Source organism: Pteropus medius, unplaced genomic scaffold, assembly GCF_902729225.1.
Source record: "Pteropus medius unplaced genomic scaffold, Ma_sr-lr_union100, whole genome shotgun sequence".
NCBI lineage: Eukaryota > Metazoa > Chordata > Mammalia > Chiroptera > Pteropodidae > Pteropus > Pteropus medius.
In genome coordinates, this window is record NW_024354875.1 from 1,117,969 (window position 1) to 1,128,875 (window position 10,907).

At 41.3% G+C, this 10,907-nt stretch overlaps 1 protein-coding gene across 7 annotated transcripts in view; it reads right to left on the minus strand.

The window, feature by feature from the left end:
- Positions 1-7,873, minus strand: part of DIS3L2 (DIS3 like 3'-5' exoribonuclease 2) — a 272,704-nt gene extending 264,831 nt beyond the window's left edge. For 5 of the 7 annotated variants that reach the window (XM_039855704.1, XM_039855705.1, XM_039855706.1 and 2 more), the window contains exon 1: positions 7,742-7,873. The gene's annotated coding sequence lies outside the window, so the exon portion shown is untranslated. The remainder of the gene's footprint in view (positions 1-7,741) is intronic. The other 2 variants (XM_039855712.1, XM_039855711.1) reach the window with 1 other exon arrangement.
- Positions 7,874-10,907: the final 3,034 nt, after the last annotated feature.

Below are 10,907 nucleotides of genomic sequence, written 5' to 3' on the forward strand. Positions count from 1 at the left end.
GATCAGGAACAAAACAAGTATGTCTGCTCCCACTGTTTCTGTTTAACACTGGACTGGGAATTATAGCCAGTGCAATAAGAAAAAGAATATAAAAGATCAAAAAGAAGTAAAATTGTGTGCATTCGCAGATGACAATATGTATGTAGAAAATCCAATAGAATCTATAAAAAGCTACTAGAATTAGTAAGCATAACCAGGTTGACAGTACAAATGTACAAATATCAATCATATTTCTATATATTAGCAACAAATATTCAAAAATATAAATTTTTTAAAAACATCATTTCCATAGCATCAAAAAATATATAATACATAGGGATAACTGTGACCAAAAAAAAAAAGTACAAGATTTGCCCCAAGAAAAGTACAAAATATTGCTAAGAGAAATTAAAGAAAACCTAAATGGACACTATCGTATGTTCATGGGTTGGAAGACTCAACATTGATAACAATTCTCCCCAAATTGGGATCCATAGATTCAATACAATCCCAATCAAATTCTCAAGCAGACTCTTTTGAAAAGCTAACAAGCCGATTCTGAAATTAATTTAGAAATGAAAGGACTTCAAAGAGCCAAAATCTGGAAAAAGAACAGCAAAGTTGAAGGACTTACACTATCTGATTTCGATTCTTGTTATAAAACTACAGTAATCAAGTCAGTGTAGTATTGGTATCGAGATAGACAAATAGGTCAATAGTGAAATGAAAGGCCAGAAATAAAACCACACGTATATAAGTAGATTTTCAACCTAAGTACAACCTAGATACAAGACAATTTAGTGAAGGAATGGTCTTCTCAACAAATAGTTCTAGAACAGTTGGATTCTATATGTAAAAATAAAATAAAATAAAAATTGATCCATACTTTGCTTACATATAAAAATTAACTCAAAGAGGACCATAGATCTAAATGTTAAGCCTAAAACTAAAACTTCCAGAATTTAAGAGAATGTCTTTGTGATATCAACTTAGGCAAAGATTTCTTAAAGTAACAAAAGCACAATCCATAAAAGAAAAAAATTATAAATTGGACTTTATCAAAATTAAGAACTTCTCTTCAAGACATCATTAAGAGAATGAAAACCAAGTAAAAGAAAATATTTGCAAATCTTATGTCTGAAAAAGGGCTTATAACCAGAATAAAGAACTTCTAAAACTCAGTAATATGAAAACACAGAACCCAATTAAAAATGGTCAAAAGATTTGAACAGACACTGCACCAAAGCTATATAGATAGTAAATAAGTTCATGAAAAGATGCTCAGTATCACTAGTCATTAGGAAAATGCAAATTAAAACCACAGTGAGGTACCACCACAAATTAGAACATCTAAAATTTTAAAGACTGACCATACCAAGTGCTGGTGGGAATGTAAAATAGTACACCACTTTGAAAAACTTTGACAGTTTCTTTAAAAGTTAAGTATATATCTACCTTATAATCCAGCCATTCTACTCCTAAGTATTTTTTTTTTTTATGGTGACACTGGTTAATGAAATCCAATAAGTTTCAGCTGTACATTTTTACAGTAAGGCATATATATATTTACACTGTGTGTTCACCTCCCATAGCTAGATCTCTTTCTGTAACCACATATTTGACCCCTTTTACCCCGTCTACCTCCCCACTCCTCTCTGGTAACCACTAGTCCATTGTCCATGTCCATGAGTCTCTCTTTCTTTGTCCTGTTCATTTGTTGCTTTTAGGTTTATATCCCACATATAAGTGAATGATAACACTTATAAGTGAATGATATCACTTATATGTGGGATACTCCTAGATATTTATGTAGCCAAGAGAAATAAAAGTATATGTCCACACAAAGACTTGTACACAAATTTCATAACAGCCTTATTTGTAACCAAAACCGGAAACAATATGTTCATTATTAGGTGAATGTATTAATAAACTGTGCTATATTCAGACAGAGGAATGTTACTCAGAATTAAAGAGAAATCAACTACTGATACACTAACAAACATGGATGAATCTTAAAATAATTTTAGTGAATGAAAGAAGCGTAACTACATACTGTATGATTTCATTAATGTAAAATTTTAGGAAATGAAAATTAATATATAATGAGAGAAAGATCAGTAGTTGTCTAGGATGGGGGTCAAGAAGCCAGGGATGTGAGAAGGTTTTGGGGTGATGGATATGTTCACCCTCTATTTGTGATGATGGTCTCATGAGTCCACAATGTGCCAAAACTTAACAAACTGTACTTCTAAATACATACAGTTTATAGCATGTCAACTATACCTCAGTAAATCAGCTATAACAAATATGGTCCTGATAATTAATAATCCTTCATAATACGAACTGGGCCCTAATGCATTCACTAAAAATTGTTAATAATGTGTATTTTTGTCATATAATTCATAAGGTACCATTCCCAAACTATTAAGACTGGTTTGAACTGGCAAAATTCAGTAAATCATAAAGAAAATAAATGTCTTATTGGAGCAAAAGATCTCTGAACAATTCAAATATTGTTTTCATTTAAAAAAACTTAAAATAACTAAAAAGAATAGCAAACCATGTAAACTGTTGATTTTAAGTAGAATTGTCCAAAAATAACAATGTGTTATTACCTCCTTTTTTGTATAATTGCTGCTACAGTTTCATACTCAGCCCTTTAAACCTGATTAAAGCTGACCTCTTTAATCAGCGGAGAGAAAGGAGCAACTATTTCCCAGAAGATGATATGCTCTCTGCATGAGGTGAAGTTAAACAGAAACATTAGGGCTTCTCGCTGAATCTCTCAGCACCCAGATAATCACCACAAACTTCTCTTCCTCATCAAAGCCTAATGGGAGATAGAAACAATCCAATCTCATCAAAGGAAGCCTGCAGAGGAACCTAACGAACAGAGTTCTTCAATTAGCATTATATAACTTCCTGCCTCCTCCTGGTTTGGGCGCCCAAGCTCTCAAGCCTATCAGATACTCCAACAATCACTTTCCTTCATTTAAAGGCTTAACACTCCTACTAAATCAGTCTACTTCATTCCTTGCCCTTTTCTTTATCATTCCTATAGTATTTATGTTGATGTTCTCATGCCTGGTGTAAATGCTGAAATCAGAACTTGTCTGCAGAAAGTAGCACGATGCAATGTAATGAGAGAAATATGGGCTTTGGAATCAGACAGACATGAGTCCATACTTTGGTTCCAACACTTATTGCCTTATGACTCCCGTTTTCTCAATAAGAGTCAAATCATCTTCCTCACTGTACAACAATTGGTAGTAAATGATACAACACATGTAAATTACTTGACAAATAGAAAGGGATCCATAAATTATAATCCCCACAATAAACCACAATTTTAAAAATTGGGGAGGAAAAGGTAGTTTCTTTAGACTAATAGTTGACTAAACTTGACCAATTCTAGCCTCAACACTGGAGTTAATCACATAATTGCAACTCTGGGGCATCAAGTTCTTGCTATGGTTCCAAATTAAATGCTATCTGAGAAGTCCCCATTGTCAAATCTTTCTGTGTCCTGTTACATGACACAAAGGAGCATCGTGTTCAGTTTCACCACCACCCTCAGGCTACTACAGACAACAAGAATTCTAGCCAAGTCTCCCTGACATCACCAATAACAGCAGAGACAGCTGGAGCTCAGAAGAATCTACGGGTCTATCCCAGCCCACGGTTTGATTTGTACACGTGCTCAGTAGTATCTGAGTGAAAATGAATTTTATTTCCCACAGCAACTCCCTGTATAAAGCAAAAAAAAATTTTGAAGGGTAAAATAAGAGGACATTCTAAAAGCTGGATTCTACAAGGCCGGTCATACAACATTACAGGAAAGCAATCTGGGATAAATGGGGAAACTGCAAATCTTCCTCACGCGAGAAAATCCTTTGTTACACTTTTCTGCCCTTAAAATATTGAGCCATGTCAAAATCACTTCCAGTCCGATACCCAAAATCAACTGGTCCTTAGGCATTCTGAGGTGAGCACTATAAAATGTGGTACAAATATGATTCTTTCAGAAATACCTAGCAGCGATGAAGCCCTCAAAGAAGCACAAACCTTTGCCTCAAAGATAAATCAACTAACCTAAAGAGTTTAATGCATTAGGCTTTTCATTTCTGATGGTTTCTTCATTAAATTTTCATCAAAATTCGCAAAACCCAAGTAAGTATATGTGTCATGGGCAAATACATGCAATAAGAAAGTGTTAAGAAAAGGTCAAGAAGTCTTAACTCTGATTGCAAAAGTCAAAAAATTATTCAATTGCAGAAGGACCAAAGTAAATTTGATTAATACAATTAAGGATATGAAATCAATGAAGTTCAAAATTTTATGTAGGGCTACCTCTTAGGCAATAAAAGTCCTGAAGACAATCAATTCATCAAAAAATATTTCCTACGCATCTAATATGCCTCAGCATAACGTTATGGAGACATGGGAATGTTTCTGTACGACTCTGGTACTTCCCATCTAACTAAAGAAGGATACTCACAACATGTAAGTAGGCCGAAGCAGAAGAGGCACCCACCCAAGAGTTGAAAGACTAGAACTCTAGTCCCAACTCTGCCTGACTCACTAGATGTCCGTCCTTGGGCAAATCAGGAAAACGTAAGACTCAATTTTCTCACCTAGAATAAGAGAGGGTTGGACAGGATGACTTCTAAGGCTTCTTCCACTCTGGGTCTACTAATCTAAGCTGAAGGACAAGAGAGAGGAATTGGGTCTTAAAGAACTGGGAGGATCTGAATTAACTCATGGGAGAAAGGACATTCCAGGGAGGAGCATGAAGGTAAAAATGAACACATCTTGTATGATTCGCTTATATGAGATATCTAGAGTAGTCAAAATCCAGGAAATAGAAAGTAGAAGGGTGGATGCCAGGAGCTAGAGGGGGAGGAGAAATAGGGTGCTGTTCAATGGGTACAGTTGTAGTTTTGCAAGATGACAAAGTCCTAGAGATTTGTTATACAACAATGTAAATAGAGTTAACGCCACTGAACTGTACACTTGAAAATGATTAAGAAGGTAAATTTTATGTTTTTATTAATTACCACAGAAAGAAAGTCATGGCAATTAGTGTCCTAGAGGTCACAATGATGCAAAAATATTTCAAATCAACTAACATCTAGTGTCCAATCCTGATCTCTAGAATTCCTTTTCTCCCAGTTAAAAGCAAGAGTGGACATGTCTTGCTAGTGAGACACAGAGGCTTCCCCAACAACGATAAAGCTCAGAAAAGTATCCAATACTAAGCAGTAGTAGAAATACGAAGCGGGCTATTCAAAAAGTCTAATTGTGTCACCCCCACCCACAATCCAGCCTAAGTCCCTACATAAAACCATAAAGGTTTCTATTCACTCTAAGGATAAAAAAAAAAAAGAAACTCCTCAACCTGTTTACAAGGCCTAGCACCCTTTGGCCCACCTCTCCAACCCCTTTTCCCCCCAGATTCTTCTACACCCTTCCCGCTCCATCTGTCAAGCTGTACCGTAAGTCCCCAGTCCTCTTCATTAACCCCACCATCACAGGGTCTTTGCCCCTGCTGTCTGCTCTAACTGGAACACTCTTCCTTTCCTGTGCAGCTTTCAGATTTCAGTTCAAATGTCACTTCTCTGACTTCCCTAACTCAAATACTTGTCACAGTTGCAATTTACATGCATGTGATTCTTTAATATCATCTGCTGAGGGCAAGGACCACATATGCATTCACTCTCCCCCATTTCCAATGCCAAACACAGTGACTAGGATCAAATATTTGTTAACTAAGTGAATAAATGGGCACTAAACATATAAGAAAGCAATAAACATCGCAAGAGGTCTCCTTAAGAGTGTGCATCTTCGCAAAATGAACCTTTGGAGAATGCCCAAAAAATGGAGTCTAAAATCCCTATTCAACTCTTAGGGGAAAAAAAAAAGTCAATTCAGATACCTATACAGGCATACCTCGGAAATACTGCAGCTTCAGTTCCAGACAACTGTAATAAAGTAATGCAATAAAGCAAGTAGCAATCCTTTTGCTAGTGGTGAGTCTTATCTTCCTTTTACAAGAAAAAAAAGAAAAAAGAAAAAAACGCACCAATGAAGCACAATAAAAAGTAGTATACCTGTATAAATTTCTTTGGCCCTTCTGTCTCTAGCCAAACACTCAGCATCAAAGGCAGGTAGGTTAAACACACACACCAAAGATAAAGCAGAACTACTAATTGCTGTTGTTTTTGGCATTTCCTGATACAGTGCCTGCTACATAGGAAGCATTCTGGAAGTGAAGGGAAAACATTTCACAAGACTCTGAAGTATATATGAAACTATAACTAACTCTACTTAAACTGTGGTGTCTCCTATAAGACACCAACCATAGAAGTTGACACCAACTGCAGAAGCAGAGGAAAGAATCTCTAAATGGCAAAGCCCCATACTAGTAGCCTCATCATATGAGATCTCAAATACAAAATTGCCAGATTTGTGCCAAGAGTGAAAGAAATATATACCGCAATCAAGTGACCCTAGAAATTTAAATACTACAAAAAGTCACATGAGACCATTACCCAACCCCTTAAAAATATAAAGTATTGAGGATTCTCTGTCCCCTCCAATACAATTACAAGTTGTATCTATACTTTAAAGACAAATCAAGAGACAGTTTCTATACTTTAGAGATATAATCCATAAACATATCCCTGAAAACTCAGACCATACTGATTACTCCCGTCACTGACTTTGCATTTAAACAAATGTTATTTTATAGTCTTTCTAAAATTTAATGTGTGTAGTCTCACTTCTTATATGTGTCCTTCCGGGTGCATATAACACTGTAGGTGCTTAATAAATACTTAGTGAACTGAAAAGAAATTATACTGTTTTGAATAATGGATTTTAATATATACACTCCCGAATTTTATTCCCAAATACTGTCATTCCCCAAAATTGTTCATAATGCCTCAGTTTTAGTTCCACCACCATTGCATTCAATATAAGGTCGTTATCCACCAACGCTCAAGTAAGACACAATTAATAGAGGTTTTCAGTCCCCTGTAGTTTCATATAAATTTCAGTTTGTCAATTTCCAGGAAAAAAAAAAGGCGACTAGGATTTTGATACTGTGTTAAATCTGTTAACAACGCCTTCCCCTACTTTCTCCAACGTAGCAAATTTCACTTGAAATTTTCCTAAACCTCCTCAGTCCCAGGGAGAGTTCCTTCTGTATAAACTTGGAAGATACAAAATCTAAGCTACAGAATACTAACTGCACATCACTAAAGACTGGAAAAGCTAATTACCAAAATAGTCAATTAAATGAGTCTCCACAATCCATCAAGCAGATACAGTGTATCACTTTGGAAAGCATCAGGCAAACATCAAGCATTATAGCTGAGTGGCTACTGTTCAAGGCTCCTGAGGCGCCCCATCCCTGCCCATCCCAAACATCATCCACAGGTGACCCGAGCCTCGAGAAGCATCCTCTCTACAGCAACCGGCTCTGTTCAATTCTGGTTTTCCTCCTCGCGCACCGCACTGGGCTACAGGAGAGGGCGGGGGGCGAGGAGCGGGGCCTCGGAAGCCAGGTCTGCCGGGAGCAGGGGGCGTGGGGTGGGCAGGGGCGAAGCCAGGGCCCGGGAGAGATGCCAGAGGCGGAGGACGCTCGCCCGGGGCCGCCGCCGGCGCCCCACGAGGGGCCGCGAGGCCCCGCGGGCCAGACCCGGGTCGGTCCTCAGAAGGGGTCGAGGTGGGGCGCGCGCAGCGGGGCGGGAGGCCTCACCCTTGCTCCCCGGAGGCCGGCGCCGCCGCGGTCCCGCAGTTGCTAAGGAGAAAGCTCTTCCGGGTCACGGGCGCGGCGGTACAGGGAGCAACGGTGGCCGGAAGGGGCCAAGAGCGGCGCGCGAGGCGTGTGCGCGGCGCAGGCGGTGGTCTGCGGCAGCTGCGCGGCGGCCGGGGCGAAAGAGCCGAGTCGGGGGCCTCGCGGCTTCTCCGGTCTCGCCTCACGGGGGCGACCTGCTGTAGCCGGTGGCTCTCGCTAGGCGACCTCCGGGACGCCTTCTCGCCCGGCCCCGGCTGGCCCTGAAACCCCGCTCCGGAGCCAGCCGTCGTCGGTGCCCTCCCGCCCCTACTGCTGAGCCCCCCGCCCGGGCCCTCCACGGGCTGGGCTCTCACCCCGCGGGTAGTCCCCGGGTGCAGCCTCGCCGGCCCTTTCCTGTGACAGGGTTTTACCCAGCGACACCTGCCCAGAGCTAGGTGCAGGGTAGGCACTGGGGTCACAACGGGGACCCCCCCCAGGCGGGGTGCCTGCCCTCAGAATGCTCAGGCTGCTGGGAGGGAGGGCAGGCGGTGTCCTACATGATAGGACACGCGAAGTCAAAGAAGCGACAGGAGCCTTCCGGAGGAGGAGGAGGCCTGTCCAGACACAAGTGGGGAAAAGCTGATGGTGGCAACGCCAACCAAATAAAAAGGGTAAGGAAGAAAGCGTTTCAGGTCAGGGAGTAGGCTCGGTTGAGAAACCCGCTGAAAGGTCGGCCTACCCAGGGAGGTGTGTAGGAAAGAGAGAATGGCTAAGGAGAGAACCTGAAAAAAAAAAAAATCAATATTGTAGGTGTGAAAAAAGGAACCCTGAAAGAGCACCCAGAATGTTGGGTCCTGAGAATGCAGAAGAGAAAAGAATATCGGTAAGCGGGTGGTCACCAGTGTCAAATGCTGTACAGGTCAAGTGCCCAGTGGCGACCATAGAAAAATCAAAATTCAGGAATACAGCGTCAAAGTCAACAGTGGCTTGAGCCTGTGTACTGAAGGAATCCACTATCATATGCTTCATACAAAGAAAAGATACGTTCAATTGTTCTGAATACCTTAATGTTTTAAAAATCGTCGTCATAGTATTTGCAAATTCAGAATTCCTCTAACTGAACTTGAAGCTGGAAAATATTTATTTAACCTTGCGTCTACGCTGCCTGCCACACAAAGGCTTCAATGTTTGTTTAGAGAATAAATGAACCCATAAAAGCCTTCGGTTTTTAATGTTCACGCAGGTCTCTAGAATCCTCAGCAAAACTGTGATATAGGCAGAATTCGTAGAGAATGGAAGAAGCGCAGGAAGGGTAGGAAGCAGAGGCTGGTAGGGTTCCAGGGGTTCAGGGCAGAAGCTGGTGGGGTTCCAGGGTTTCAGTGTGTAGAGGAGTGTCCAATGGAGCCAAGGGTGGGAAGATCCAGAGGAGAAAAAGAACAAAGGATGGAAAACATCCTTTTGATGTTTAGAAGCCAGAACTGAGAGATGAAACCAAGGAAACCAAAAATAGTTATAAACAGGAATAGAAGAGCAAAGACAAGAACAAAAGAAGGACAGTCACTGTACGTAAGTTCATCAGGCGGATCCGTTCTGACTGGACACCTGGCAGAAAACGCGCCAGCCCGTGTGAAGGCTGCAGGGTTGGGTGGACGTATCCCCACATCGTCTAGGCCAAGTGAGCCCAGGGCTGCCTCGTGTGGGCCAAAGGAAAACCACAAGATGCTGCAGAGTGACTTGGGGTGAGATGCTTGTACGACAAGCATGCCTCCAGTCCATAGCTTCTGGAGAAATATTGTTCTTCTCTGAGAGACTATAAACTGTCTACAATGGATGCGACCAGCCATCCGTGGGAGTAAACAAAATTCAAAACGTGTGGCTGAAGAGTTTAGGAACAACCAAAATATCAGCCAAAGGGACCTAGGTGTAAGGCCAGCAAGGCAGGACCTAAAAATGTTATAATTTGATAAAAGGCAGCTAAACCAATTGTTTTGTCAACAGGACAAGTCAACTTTTAAGGTAGAAAAAGGAAACCCTAAATACATGAAGTATAATAAAGTCCATCCCATTTCTACTGGCAGCCTTGGATGCAGCATGTATTCTAAAGAACTGTTCAAGCACCAAGGCAATTCATTAGGCTCAACTTGGCTGGGGTTCTGGGAGATTTCAGTGGTGCCTCAAGAGATAGAAACTTATCATTGCTATGAAGGGCATATTTTTAGAGAACTGCCGAAAGTTATTGGTGGACTCTAATTCCAGAGTGGTGAGGCATGGAAGGTTCGAGGTGATGTGCTTAGTCTGACTTTGGTCTCTGGATGATGGATGGCCAATTAATAATGCAAAATGTTTTGAGGAATGCCCCCCAATACCCATGAGTGGTGGACCAGAATTATCATGCCCTGTTAGTAAATGAAACAAGCCATCTGCTGCCTCCAGAGAATCCCATTTTGACATTGGGAAGAACTGTGTTATGAAGTTAAAGCCTTAAAAGGCAGTTAGGGGTTATAGACAGCCCCAGAGTATTCCAGTCCCAGCCCAAACCTGATTCCTAACCATCACTACCACCACTTGGTCTTCTCTTGTACTGACATCCCCCCCACCCCCGCCATCACAAAGGCAGATACCCAGACACTTGGGAGGCATCCTTGAATCTCCACTTTCCCCTTTATCACTCCCCTCACCTCCCCAATCTGGGTTCAGTCCAAGACATAAAGCCTCCCAGATGGTCTCATGTTTCCCCCACCCACTTTCACCCCCTCCACCACCACAGTGAAAGGAACAAATAACCAAGGCAACTCAGGCTCTGTATATGTTACAACCTCAGCAATGAAGCAAAGGCAAGGCAATAAGGTTGTGTGTGTGTGTGTGTGTGAGGTGTGTGTGTGTGTGTGTGTGTGTGTGTGTAGACAGTGTGATGACCAAACATTACAAGAACTTCAAGGAGATAACATAGAATACATTTATTCATGCCTTTCATATGCTAATTTCACCTCTAAAGAAGTAAAAGATAATGAAAGGACTAAGAATCGAACTTATTCCGAGAACCAAAGTGAAGGAGTGTTTGCTGCCCTGGGGGTGCAACTTGGGAAAGCCCTTGCTCTGCCATGGGATGCGTTAAAGCACCACGAGCCTCCTCCGTACCTGTGCAGGC